Source organism: Canis lupus, chromosome 3, assembly GCF_003254725.2.
Source record: "Canis lupus dingo isolate Sandy chromosome 3, ASM325472v2, whole genome shotgun sequence".
In the NCBI taxonomy this organism is placed as follows: Eukaryota; Metazoa; Chordata; class Mammalia; order Carnivora; family Canidae; genus Canis; species Canis lupus.
The window spans coordinates 24447858-24459469 of NC_064245.1; the positions used below are offsets into that span (position 1 = coordinate 24447858).

Here is an 11612-nt window from a genome sequence, read left to right on the forward strand (position 1 = left end):
GAATAGCCCAAATGTGACCACTCAATATCCTATAAATACTTTGTGACTCAGTAGCCTGGATAATGTTTTCTCCATATTAACTGACTTTTAATTTCTTGATAATATACTATTTGAACCACTTTTGAATGAAATTTATTCCTTTACTTACTGAAGTCACCACCTCATTAAATATCAAATACAAAATACCTAAGAACCAATTATAAACATAGGAAAAAAGGATGACCTGCCAGGTCTTTTAAGAATTTTAAGAGCGAACCTATGATCTCTTCACTTTCAGCAGCCCTGTAATGGGAATAGTCAGCCATAGTTTTTCTGCCCCAAGAATACTCGAAGAAAGGGGTGGAATCCTCTTTAGAGGGACTGATTGATTAGGGCCATAAGAAACCCTGTGTTTTGTTCTCTAAGGGCACTAAAGGTCGCACTCGTATCAGCACCTCTCCCAGCCAGAGCCAAGGATCTAAGACAAGTCTGCAGGTGGAAACAGTTGGGTCCCACCCCAATTTGTACATCAGTAGCTTTATTGAGAGCTCAGAACAGTTGAGAATTGAGAAGCTTATCTTTAGTACTCTGTGTCTTTGATACTTGGCTTCCTTCTTAGAAGAGAAATAAGTTGTTGGCTGGTATGCAGTTGATGTGATCTACACTCTGAACAAATACCATTCACAGTTGCCTCTGAATAAACAAGACGCTTTTTAAATTAGTTTACAAAGAATTTTGTATGCCCTTTTGGATGCTGATAAGGAGCAGTGCAGAAGCCAACTCTTAGGTCAGCTCAAGTTAGTGACAACACTATATCATTGATAACACCATTTTGAACTTGAGCCTCTTTTATTTTCCTTTATAGTTAAGTTACGGCTTCTTTTCAAGCTGCTTGGGCTGCAGGTGTTCAAACTTCTGCAGCTATGCCAAGGAGTTGTACTTAACAGATCAGAAAGGACTAAATGCATGTTTCTAATGAAGCAATTAACTTAAGTGCTCCCTTGTTCAGAAAAGTAGGCTGATACCTAAAGTGAATTCAGAATAAAGATCAGCATACAGCACACACTGTTAAGAGTCTGTAATTTAATTCCTGATATTATTTTGTTTAACCTTATTTTTTAAAAAAATAATAAAAATTATAAATTAAAAGAATGATAATAAACTATTTTTAAAGTTCTATCATAAAAATTCAAGGGTAGGACCATATACATTGCTAGATAAAAAGGAAAGAAAGGGTTATGCAACAACCACTGGCTATTTATTTTAATAAGACAAACATCACACAATTCGGAAAACTAAGTACAAAAAAAATGACTATTTTCTTATTTGCTTAGTATTTTTTTAAAAGCATTGATTATTAAGGTTTATCTTACCAGAATTCCCACATTGACTATTTTTTTTAATAATTTATTCCTGGCATTTTCATTATTTTTTCCCTTTCATTTTCTTTCTTTTTTTATTTTTTATTTATTCATAAGAGACACAGAGAGAGAGAAAGACACAGGCAGAGGGAGAAGGAGGCTCCATGCAGGGAGCCCAACGTGGGACTCGATCCCGGGACCCCAGGATCATGCCCCGGGCCGAAGGTGGCACTAAACCGCTGAGCCACCAGGGCTGCCCTCCCTTTCATTTTCATTAATAGCATGTCAACTTGCTGGTTGGAATCATCTATCTGACTAAAGGATAAAATAAGGTTTTTTTTTCCCTTAAATGACCACAAAATCAGTTTACCTTTAAATTTCCAAAGCAATTACACAAATATTTCAAGCTTTCTATAGAAGAAATGCTTTCTTGAAAGATTATTTTCATGTTCCAATTATCTAAACTTTAAAGGTAAAGAATTTATAGTATTATTAAATACTTTTCTAATCATGTCAATATTACCTCCATTCTATTAATTTAGAAATGAAAGTAAGGTGACCAGCTGTCCAGATTTCCCTGAGATTTTTCTTGGTCAACATTAAAAGTCCTATGTCCAGGAAACCTCCCAATCCCAGGCAAATTAGGATGGACAGTCACCTAAAGTAAGAGTAAAATATATTTAAGACTAGAGACATAATCTTGTTCAAAAACTTGTAAAGTATAGCTGATATTCAAGTTAGACATTAAACTGATAGTCTCATGCTTCATGAAAAAAGCATATTTTAATATGTCTACAAATTAAAGCATTTTTGCTATGGTCATAGTCCATTCTCAATTACCTCTTATGACTGTGGAATGCCAGCTGCTATCATTCCAAATATCATATTACTACTCATTTCCTCTGCTTATCATTTACAAATACCATTAATAATCATTAGTTTCAGTGATTCATTTAAAGTTCACTTCCTCTCCTTTTTCTTTACCCAATGAACTAAGTATTTTAAAACAACAAAATGACCTGAATAAATCTTCCACATAAAATCTAATGCCTAAATCCAAAATGCCCTGAAAATTGGACCCAAAGTTCTAAGACTTCCTTTCTGTTTTCATCAAATGGACACTCTTAATTACAAATAAACTTGGCAGAAAGGATGAGAGTACACTCATCATTTTGGAAACTTTCTAAACCTTCACAAGAACACTTCAGTCCTAACTGCAGTTTCATGTGAGAATGACACTTAACAGAACTGAAGAGATAATACCTGAAACATAGCATTAGCTGAACAGTCTTTTCATTAAGAATTTAGTCATTATGATTTCTTAAGCTGTGAAATTTTGACACCTCTCTTGTATCTTAATTTCAGAAAAGTGAGAAGAGTGTTCCTATGAAACACCATCAGTTAAGTGTATATACAGTCTTTTCTACTTGAAAAATGTGCTGCTCAGAACTGAAATGTAACAAAAAGCACTTGTAGAAAAGAAACAGGACTTGTACTGTACTTTTTCCCCCACACACAAACCCATTTACTTACAACTGTGCCCATTTATCTGCCTATTTCTGATGGCAAACGGGATGAATGATAAGATTGGGGTACAAATGAGTTAATCCTGAGAAGAATCATCTCAACTGGTGACACTACCTGACTCAGCCATTCAAAAATATTTAGGGACTATATACAACTGCCAATTTTTAATCTACAAAAAAATGGCAATTTCACATGTTTTGAATGATAGTTAAGTTATAAACAACACATTCCAAATTGGAGGAATAATTATATATTTATTTCCTATGCCACAATTTTTGACTCCAAGTCATTTTCAACCACATCCCTGAACATATTTTGGACTCTAGTGGAAGGATGTTCCAAGATAAAAAGCAAAAGATTTCATGAGTTGATAATTCTTGTGCTAGGTGATGGGTACATTGGAATCCATTATGTTCTACCTTTTATGTATGTTTGAAATGTTCTACAATAAAACATACAAATATAGTTCAATAATTGTAATTTGACCATCAGGCTGATTATACTGTGAAACAAAATCATTTATTAGAAATTTATTCTTAAATTTCAATACTTGAAACTTAGGAGCCTGTTTAAGAAATATTGAGCAGTGTTGACTCTAGTAAATAGTATTTATCTGATAAACATTACACCTCAACTACTGGTACGTAATGCACCGGTGACCGCCCCAGAAATGATGAGCACATGACTCTAATTAGGACAACGAAGACCACCGAACCCTAATTCCCAGACTTTAGAATATAGATTCTTCTCTACTGGATCTGATGCTTTAGCACTGTGAGCCTGAAGCTGCTGACAGCTAAAGCAACAGAGCAGAAAGTGAAACTCAAGTGTGGGCAGCAGCTCAGATCTGATTCCAACAACACCAGAATCTAGATCTAACCATAGATATTTTAGGTACTAAGCTGCGAAATTCCTCTCTGTTTGCTACCTTGTTTCAGGCTTTGGAACTAGTCAGACTTCAGTATGAATCCTCACTGTCATTCCTGGGTTATGTGGACCCCAGCAAATTATTTAATTCTTTAAACCTAAGTTATCTCATAGTACCTGTAAAACAGCTGTAAGTCAGCAATGTGTGTATTCCATTAGTCGCATGAGTATCAAACTTTGGGAAACTGTATTAAACTCATAATATTCAACATCAAACAGGAAGTTTTACACTTTCAGCTTAATATGCTGACACTCTCATCAAATCTAAAACACAGGACATTTTGAAAGCACAGGGCAAATCTGTTATCACTCCATGATAAAAAAAAAAAAAAAAAAAACGGTAACAGGTGGTTTAAGAAGACAACTGGTGAATATTTTCCATAAGGCCCTAATGATTTTAGAAAAAGAAAAACGCATATTTGAAACAAAGGTTCAAAGTCTTGATTACATGGCAAAAAAAAAAAAAAAAAAAGGTTTCAAAGTTCTAAAACTCACTAATTAATAAGTTTAATGTTTTCTCCTTAAAACTCCAAAGCTTACCTCAAAATATTGGCAAATGCTTTCTTAAAAGAAGCATCTGCTCAATTTAAACTTTACAATTCTTTCCCTTCCATCTTTAATATATTCTTTTGAGTATATATATATACTCAAAAGAATATATTAAAAGCCTTCTCTGAACCTCTACAATTTTTTTTCATGTTTATAAGATATTTAGAGAAATAAATATAGCTCCTGGCAGGATATAGGACCTCGATTATACGTTGCCTCCATTCTTCACCATATAAACTTAAACATGTGATCTCTAGTATTAGAAAAGAAAAGCAATGAGAGGACCAGTCCTGATTGATACTCATAGTTTATGCTCTTCGAGGCCTGTTTTAGCATGATCCTTCAAAGAACACTCAGTTTAAATTCTTCTAAATGTCTGCAGAACAGACATTTAAGACCGTTTGTATGGTTCCAATGACTTGATAAAAAAAAGCTTCAACTAGTGATATTCATACAGGAATTAACAGTGGTGATCTGTGGTATCAGCTTCATGATATCAACTTTATGATCTGTGATAGCAAATATATCAACTTTACTTGCTCTTTAATCCACTCATTTTCTTCTGAGATAGAACTGTCAATCAAAACAAATTTTCTTATCACATTTAAACTTCAGAAACTTGTTTTCTCCATTGCTAAATTCTCAGAGCATAAATATCAGTTCCCAAAAGTAATCTGTAAGTCTTGACTTGAGCTCATTTTTGTAATAATGTGTAAAATGATGAAGTTGGTTCCTAAACACAGTATTAAGGCAAGAGCTTTTTTATTCAATTTATAGAGGAGTATCATTGCACAACTAATTTACAAAATTACATTGTAACCATGCTGTCATTTTTTAAAAACCTGGTAAGTCCACATATGGAACTATATAAGTATACTATTTATACAAGCATCTACCTACAAATTACCAAAGAACTGTCAATAATTTTTTTTTTTAATTTAAGTGCTCCAAAGTTTAGACAGATGTTATCCTACTTTCTCTGAGCAGCTGTTCATTGGACATGTTCCTTATTTATTGATATACTGTGTTCAATGCTAGGGTCATATTTCTTAAACAGGAACTTGGCAACTTCCAAATTCTGTGGTAAATATTGACATATCTCAGCATGTCAATATTTATACTGTCAAGACTTTGATGAATCTCAACAATGGCTGCATCTTATTTCTTAGCAGCCACTTGCTTCTGTTCCAATTGAGCAAAGTCTTTATTCAATAAAATTCTTGTTAACTGTTCAGATAAAACTACAAGTAAGCTAACAGCATCCTCTCACACAAAAGACCAGACTGTTGTTTATTTCAACGTTTTGGACATTTCAATATGGTTATTAAAGTTCAAAGAAATAAGGCACAAATTTAGAAATAGTTGTTTTTGATTACTTAATCCCAAGCCTAATCATCACTTTCAACCCCACTGCTGGGGTTGAAAGCTGCTGAAGCTTTTTCAGAATTTATAGGATTAAATTATTTCCTTTTCTTTTAGTCTTAAAGGCTATTCAACATTACAAAAAGATTGGTTTATGGACTACATCAGTGATAATATTCAGTGTATAGTTGAAATTCAGAGTATAGTTCAAATTCAGAATGCTTACCATAAAAGGTAGTTAGAAGTCTAGTTCATTATCTATGATTAAAGTGTTTTATTTTTTTTAAGATTTTATTTATTCATGAGACACACACACACACATACACACAGAGAGAGACAGGCAGAGACCCAGGTAGAGGGAGAAGCAGGCTCTGTGCAGGGAGCCCAACGTGGGACTCAATCCCGGGTCTCGAGGATCACGCCCTGGGCAGAAGGCAGGCGCTAAATCACTGAGCCACCCAGGGATCCCCTAAGCAGTGTTTTATTTATTTATTTATTTATTTAAATTTTCTGTTCCTCAAATACAGTATTGACAAAATAAAGAAATAACCCTTCCACCACGTACAAGATTAGGCCGGCTAATAAACAGTGTTTTATTTTATTTTTTTTAATTTTTTTTTCATTTATTTATGATAGTCACACAGAGAGAGAGAGGCAGAGACATAGGCAGAGGGAGAAGCAGGCTCCATGCACCGGGAGCCTGACGTGGGACTCGATCCTGGGTCTCCAGGATCGCGCCCTGGGCCAAAGGCAGGCACTAAACCGCTGCGCCACCCAGGGATCCCTAAACAGTGTTTTAAATGCAAAATTAGTTTACCTAATTTTTGTGCCGAGTATCAGAAATTATATAACAAATTAATTATCTTTAACTTAACCTTAATAATAAATTTCCATATCATTGTGAGAAAAATCTTTGCAATATCTTGAAAATAGCCCAGGATTTCTCAATGGCATACAACCAAAGGTTTAATTTAAAGCTAATGGTAGTACTATCATCTAGCAAAAGCATGGATGCCTCATGAGCAATTTGGAATTACAGCATGGATTTCTCCTTTGAGGCAATAGAAATCAAATGGTGTTCTCCCAGAGTCTCATCAACATTAAAAACTCCTGACTATAATCCTCTATTCATCTTTTTCAGCCAATGTCTTAGGAAAAAAAAAAAAGCACAACTCACGTTCTCTTAAGCACTGCCAGCTTCACAAATGACGAGGAACAAATTGCCCTGGACTATAAAATGATTACCTCCTACCTGTACAAAAAGTATCCTTCTACTATTTTAAGCACAGCCACCTTTTTCCTAGAAAACAAGGTATAGCAAATAGACCATTGATTTTAGACTCAGAAGATTCAGCTTGAAATCAAAACTCTACCACTTCATAGCGGAGTGACTTTGGTCATGCCATCAGTGCACTAAAACATTCACTGGCTGCTCTCTATGTACCAGGCTTTGATATCCCCAGAATGAATAAGACACATTTCCAGCTCTCTAGTGAGACAAAAATACCCCAAAATAATTATCTTACATGCTTGTCAAGTGCAGAGGCAGGGTGGTACCTCCTGTGAGGAGTACATGTAAGCCAGCCTGATATTTCGGGGAAGGCTTCCTTGAGTTATACCTGATATGAATCTTAAAATGTGAAAAGGAGAGATAGAAAATGCAGAAGAACCTGCATGAGTTGGGGCAGCCTGGGTTGCTCAGCGCTTGAGCGTCTGCCTTTGGCTCAGGGCATGATTCTGGGGTCCCGGGATCAGGTCCCGTGTCGGACTCCCTGCATGGAGCTTGCTTCTCCCTCTGCCTGTGTCTCTTTCTTTCTGTCTCTCACGAATAAATAAAATAAACAAAATAAAAAGAATCTGCATGAGCAAAGGCTTAAGAGACAAGAAACAGCAAATCTGGAAATGATAAACAATTCAGTGTTTCACAATGACTGTGAATCAAGGATGACTAAATTCAAATACCGAGCCAACTTCATTCAACCAAAACCTGTGCCCTTCTATGCATCAGACAGTGCTTTAGAACTTGACATAAGGAAACAAAACAAATAATTCTTTCCTTTTTAAAATTTGTATTTTAATAGATAAATGACAAAAAAAACACATAACAAATATGTAAAATATATAGTATGGTGATACGTGCTATGGTAAAAGGAGAAGATAAAACAGGATAGAGAAAACTGGAAATACAGAGGCCTGTGACAGGAGGGGGATAGTTGCAAAGCTACAATTTTAAATAGGACGTTAAGGTAGGCTTTATTGAAAAGGTGGTATCTGAGCACATACATCAAGGAGGTGAAAAATTTAGTTGTGTGGATGTCTAGGAAAAAGCATTCCAAGCAGAGGAAGCAGCCAGTGCAAAGGCCCTAAGGCAGAAGTGGGCTTAGTGTATTTAAGAAACAAGGCAGCCAGTATGGCTGGGACAGAATGAGAGGAAAGAGAACACAAAGGGCAGAAGTCAGGGAGGTAACAGGAAACCAGATCATGTAGAGTTTTGTAGGCCAAAGTCAGGATGTTAGCTTTTATCGTGAATCAAGTGAGAAGTCATAAAAGGTCTTAAAGCAAATAAATAATTTATATTCCTAATAAACTTTTTATTTGGGAGGAATACTGAATGTATGGGAAAGCTGCAAAGATAACACAGCCCCCATATACACCTCACCCAGTTTCTTCTAACATTAACTTCTTATATTACTGCAGTGCATTTACCAAAACAAAGGAACAAACATTGGTGCATCACTACTAACTAAACTCCAGGCTACTTATTTGGATTTTACCATTTTTTTCCTGTAATATCTTTTATCTGTTCCAGGATGCAATCTAGGATAATCTGTCACATTTAGAATCTTACCTCTTAATACAATTTCTTACTTGCATTTAAAAAGTTTCATTCTGGCTATTGTGTGAAAATAGATTGTACAGAAGCAAGGATTGAAGAAAGTTAAGGAGACCAGCTGGAACCCTATTACTGTTAATCCAAGCAAGAAATCATAAGAGTTAAAACAGACATCCCAGAAACAGAGGATCAATGTACTAACAGCAGAAATAGTAGCAAACGGTTAAATTCTATATATATTTTATGGAGAGAGTCAACAATGGATTTGCTGATGGATTTGGTGGAATATAAGAGAAAGTAGAGTCAAGAATGACTCCGAACACTTAGCTTTGAGCAACTGGCTGAATAGAGCAGCCAGCATCTGAGATGAAAAAGAATGGGACAGGTTTGGGGGAAAAGGAGTTCAGTTTGTGCCATGTGGGTTTGCAATTACTTTAAATAAACAAATGGAGATGCAGAGGTAGGCAAATGTATACGTGAGTCTGGAGTTCAGGGAGGGAACTAAGAGGCCATTTTCCTTTTAAGAATAATGTGCTATCCTGTATTAATACTTTGTATAAAATGATTCATGGGGCACCTGGGTGGCTCAGAGGCTGAGCATCTGCCTTTGGCTCAGATCATGACCTCGGGGTCCTGGGATCCAGTCCTACATTGGCTCCTTGCATGGAGCCTACTTCTCTCTCTGCCTATGTCTCTGCCTCTTTCTGTGTCTCTCATGAATAAATAAATAAATAAAATCTTTTAAAAATATATTTTAAAAAGTCATTAAGACTTGATGATATCCTCAAAAGGAAGTGTAGAAAGAGGAAAAGAAGCAAAGATTGAGCCCTGGAACACTTCAACAATGAGAGATCAGAAAGAATAGAAGGAAGACGGTTACAGAAGGAAAACCAAGAGAGTGCAATGTCCTGGAAATCAGTGAAGAAAATACAACATGGACAAGGAAGTGATAACTGTGTCAAAGGTTACTAATGGCTCAAATACCGCAAAGACTGGGAATAATCAACACCTGGAGACAGCTGGTGACACAAAGTAAAGGATGGGGGGGGAGGGGGGAGCAAAAGCCATTCTGGAATGATCTCAAGAGAAAATAGAAAAAGAGGAACTGGGGTTTGGAACATAAAGTCCTTAGAGGATTTTTGTTCAGAAGAGCAATCAATGAACGAGCTCAGAAGTGGAGGAAGGGGGATCCCTGGGTGGCGCAGCGGTTTGGCGCCTGCCTTTGGCCCAGGGCGCGATCCTGGAGCCCCGGGATCGAGTCCCACGTCGGGCTCCCGGTGCATGGAGCCTGCTTCTCCCTCTGCCTGTGTCTCTGCCTCTCTCTCTCTCACTGTGTGCCTATCATAAATAAATAAATTAATTAATTTAAAAAAAAAAAAAAGTGGAGAAAGGGGGCAGCCCGCGTGGCTCAGCGGTTTAGCGCCGCCTTCGGCCCAGGGAGTGATCCTGGAGTCCCGGGATCGAGTCCCGCGTCGGGCTCCCTGCATGGAGCCTGCTTCTCCCTCTGCCTGTGTCTCTGCGTCTCTCTGTCTCTCATGAATAAATAAATTCTTAAAAAAAAAAAAAGTGGAGAAAGGTTAGGAGAAGCATTTCTCGGGAGCCTGGGAGGCTTAAGTCCCAGGGTCCTAGGATCACACCCCACAGCGGGCTTTGCGGGGTGCCTCCCTCTCCCCCTGCTTGTGCTCTCCCTGCCAAATGAACAAGTAAGATCTTTAAAAAGAGAGAGAGAAGTACTCCTTAAAGAGAAATACCATGCAGGTCAAACACGGGTCTTAATCTAAACGCCACGGAGAAAGAATATAAAAAAAGAGGGCGGCGAAGGGCAAACACCAGAACACGAAGACCTAACTTCAACTACGGAGGCTAGTTGAGGAGCACAGAAAACAAGCGGTTAAGTAAAACCACTGCCTTTTAATGTATGTGACCACTAGTGAATTAAAAAAAAAAAAAAAGAAAAAAAGAAAAAGAACGAACCCATCAACACTAGCTGCAAAGTAAAAAAAAAAAAGGGGGGGGGTGGTGGAGGCGGGAGGCCGACTGGTGGTTAAAAAAAAAAAAAAAAAAGGATGCCACTTTGATCCAAAAGCCTTCCAGGGAGGCCCAAGAAATGTGCGAACTAGACGCGTCAGAGCACCTGCTGCTCCATTCGGTCTCTGCAAAGACAGAGCGGCTGGAATATGAAGCCTCATCCAGTGGGATCATCGAAGCTAAATACTAATACTAATACTAACTGATTAAAAGAGGAAGCTGAGGGGCAGCCGGGGTGGCTCAGCAGTAGAGCGCCTGCCTGCGGCCCAGGGCGTGACCCGGGTCCCGGGATCGAGTCCCGCGTCGGGCTCCCTGCGTAGAGCCTGCTTCTCCCTCTGCCCCTCTCTGTGTCTGTCATGAATAAATAAATTAAATATAAAAAAAAAAAAAAAACAAGAAAGAAAGAAAGAAAAGAAGAGGAAGCTGGCCTGCGGTTCCTGTCGCTGGTGGACCCCTCCTCCGGATACCTACGGGCCTACTGAGGTCAGCGAGGGCAGCTCCACTGGTCGCCACGGCCCTGCCTTACCCCAAGGCCTCGCACACTCCGGGCCCCAGAGCAAACCCAGGGGCAGCTTAAGGAGCGAGGGCGCCGAGGGCAAGGAGGCCGGCGTCAGGGTGTCACAGCCCCGGGGTCCAGCGCCTACCCAGCGTCACGACCACCACAGCGCCCCTCAGAGGCGCTCCGCAGCCTGAGGAATCCGCCGGGCGCGAAGGGAGACGCTGAGGTGCCCAGCGTGCGCCCAGGTCGGGGGAACCAGGCCTCCCCGGGAGCTCCCCCGAGCTGGCAAACCTCGCGCACTGAGGAGTTCTAGGACCCCGAAGTTAAAAAAAAAAAGAGGAGGGGGGGAAGCAAGACCCCAAAAACAGGCCAGGACGGCAGATTCCTATCCCTGAAACACGCATCTCCCACTTCCGGACCTTACCTCGCCGCTCCCCCACTTCCGGCCTCCTCCGAAAGGCCCGCGCCTGCAGACGGCCCGCGGCGGCCAATGGGAGCGCCGCCCACGTCCGCGCGGCGCGTGACGTCCGTTAAGTCCCGCCCCTTC

General features: G+C 39.1%; 1 protein-coding gene across 18 annotated transcripts in view; it reads right to left on the reverse strand.

The window, feature by feature from the left end:
* Positions 1-11603, reverse strand: part of XRCC4 (X-ray repair cross complementing 4) — a 252062-nt gene extending 240459 nt beyond the window's left edge. For 11 of the 18 annotated variants that reach the window (XR_007409743.1, XR_007409745.1, XR_007409742.1 and 8 more), the window contains exon 1: positions 11490-11603. The gene's annotated coding sequence lies outside the window, so the exon portion shown is untranslated. Of the gene's footprint in view, positions 1-11037 lie in introns of all 18 variants that reach the window. The other 7 variants (XM_049108294.1, XM_049108296.1, XM_049108300.1 and 4 more) reach the window with 6 other exon arrangements.
* Positions 11604-11612: the final 9 nt, after the last annotated feature.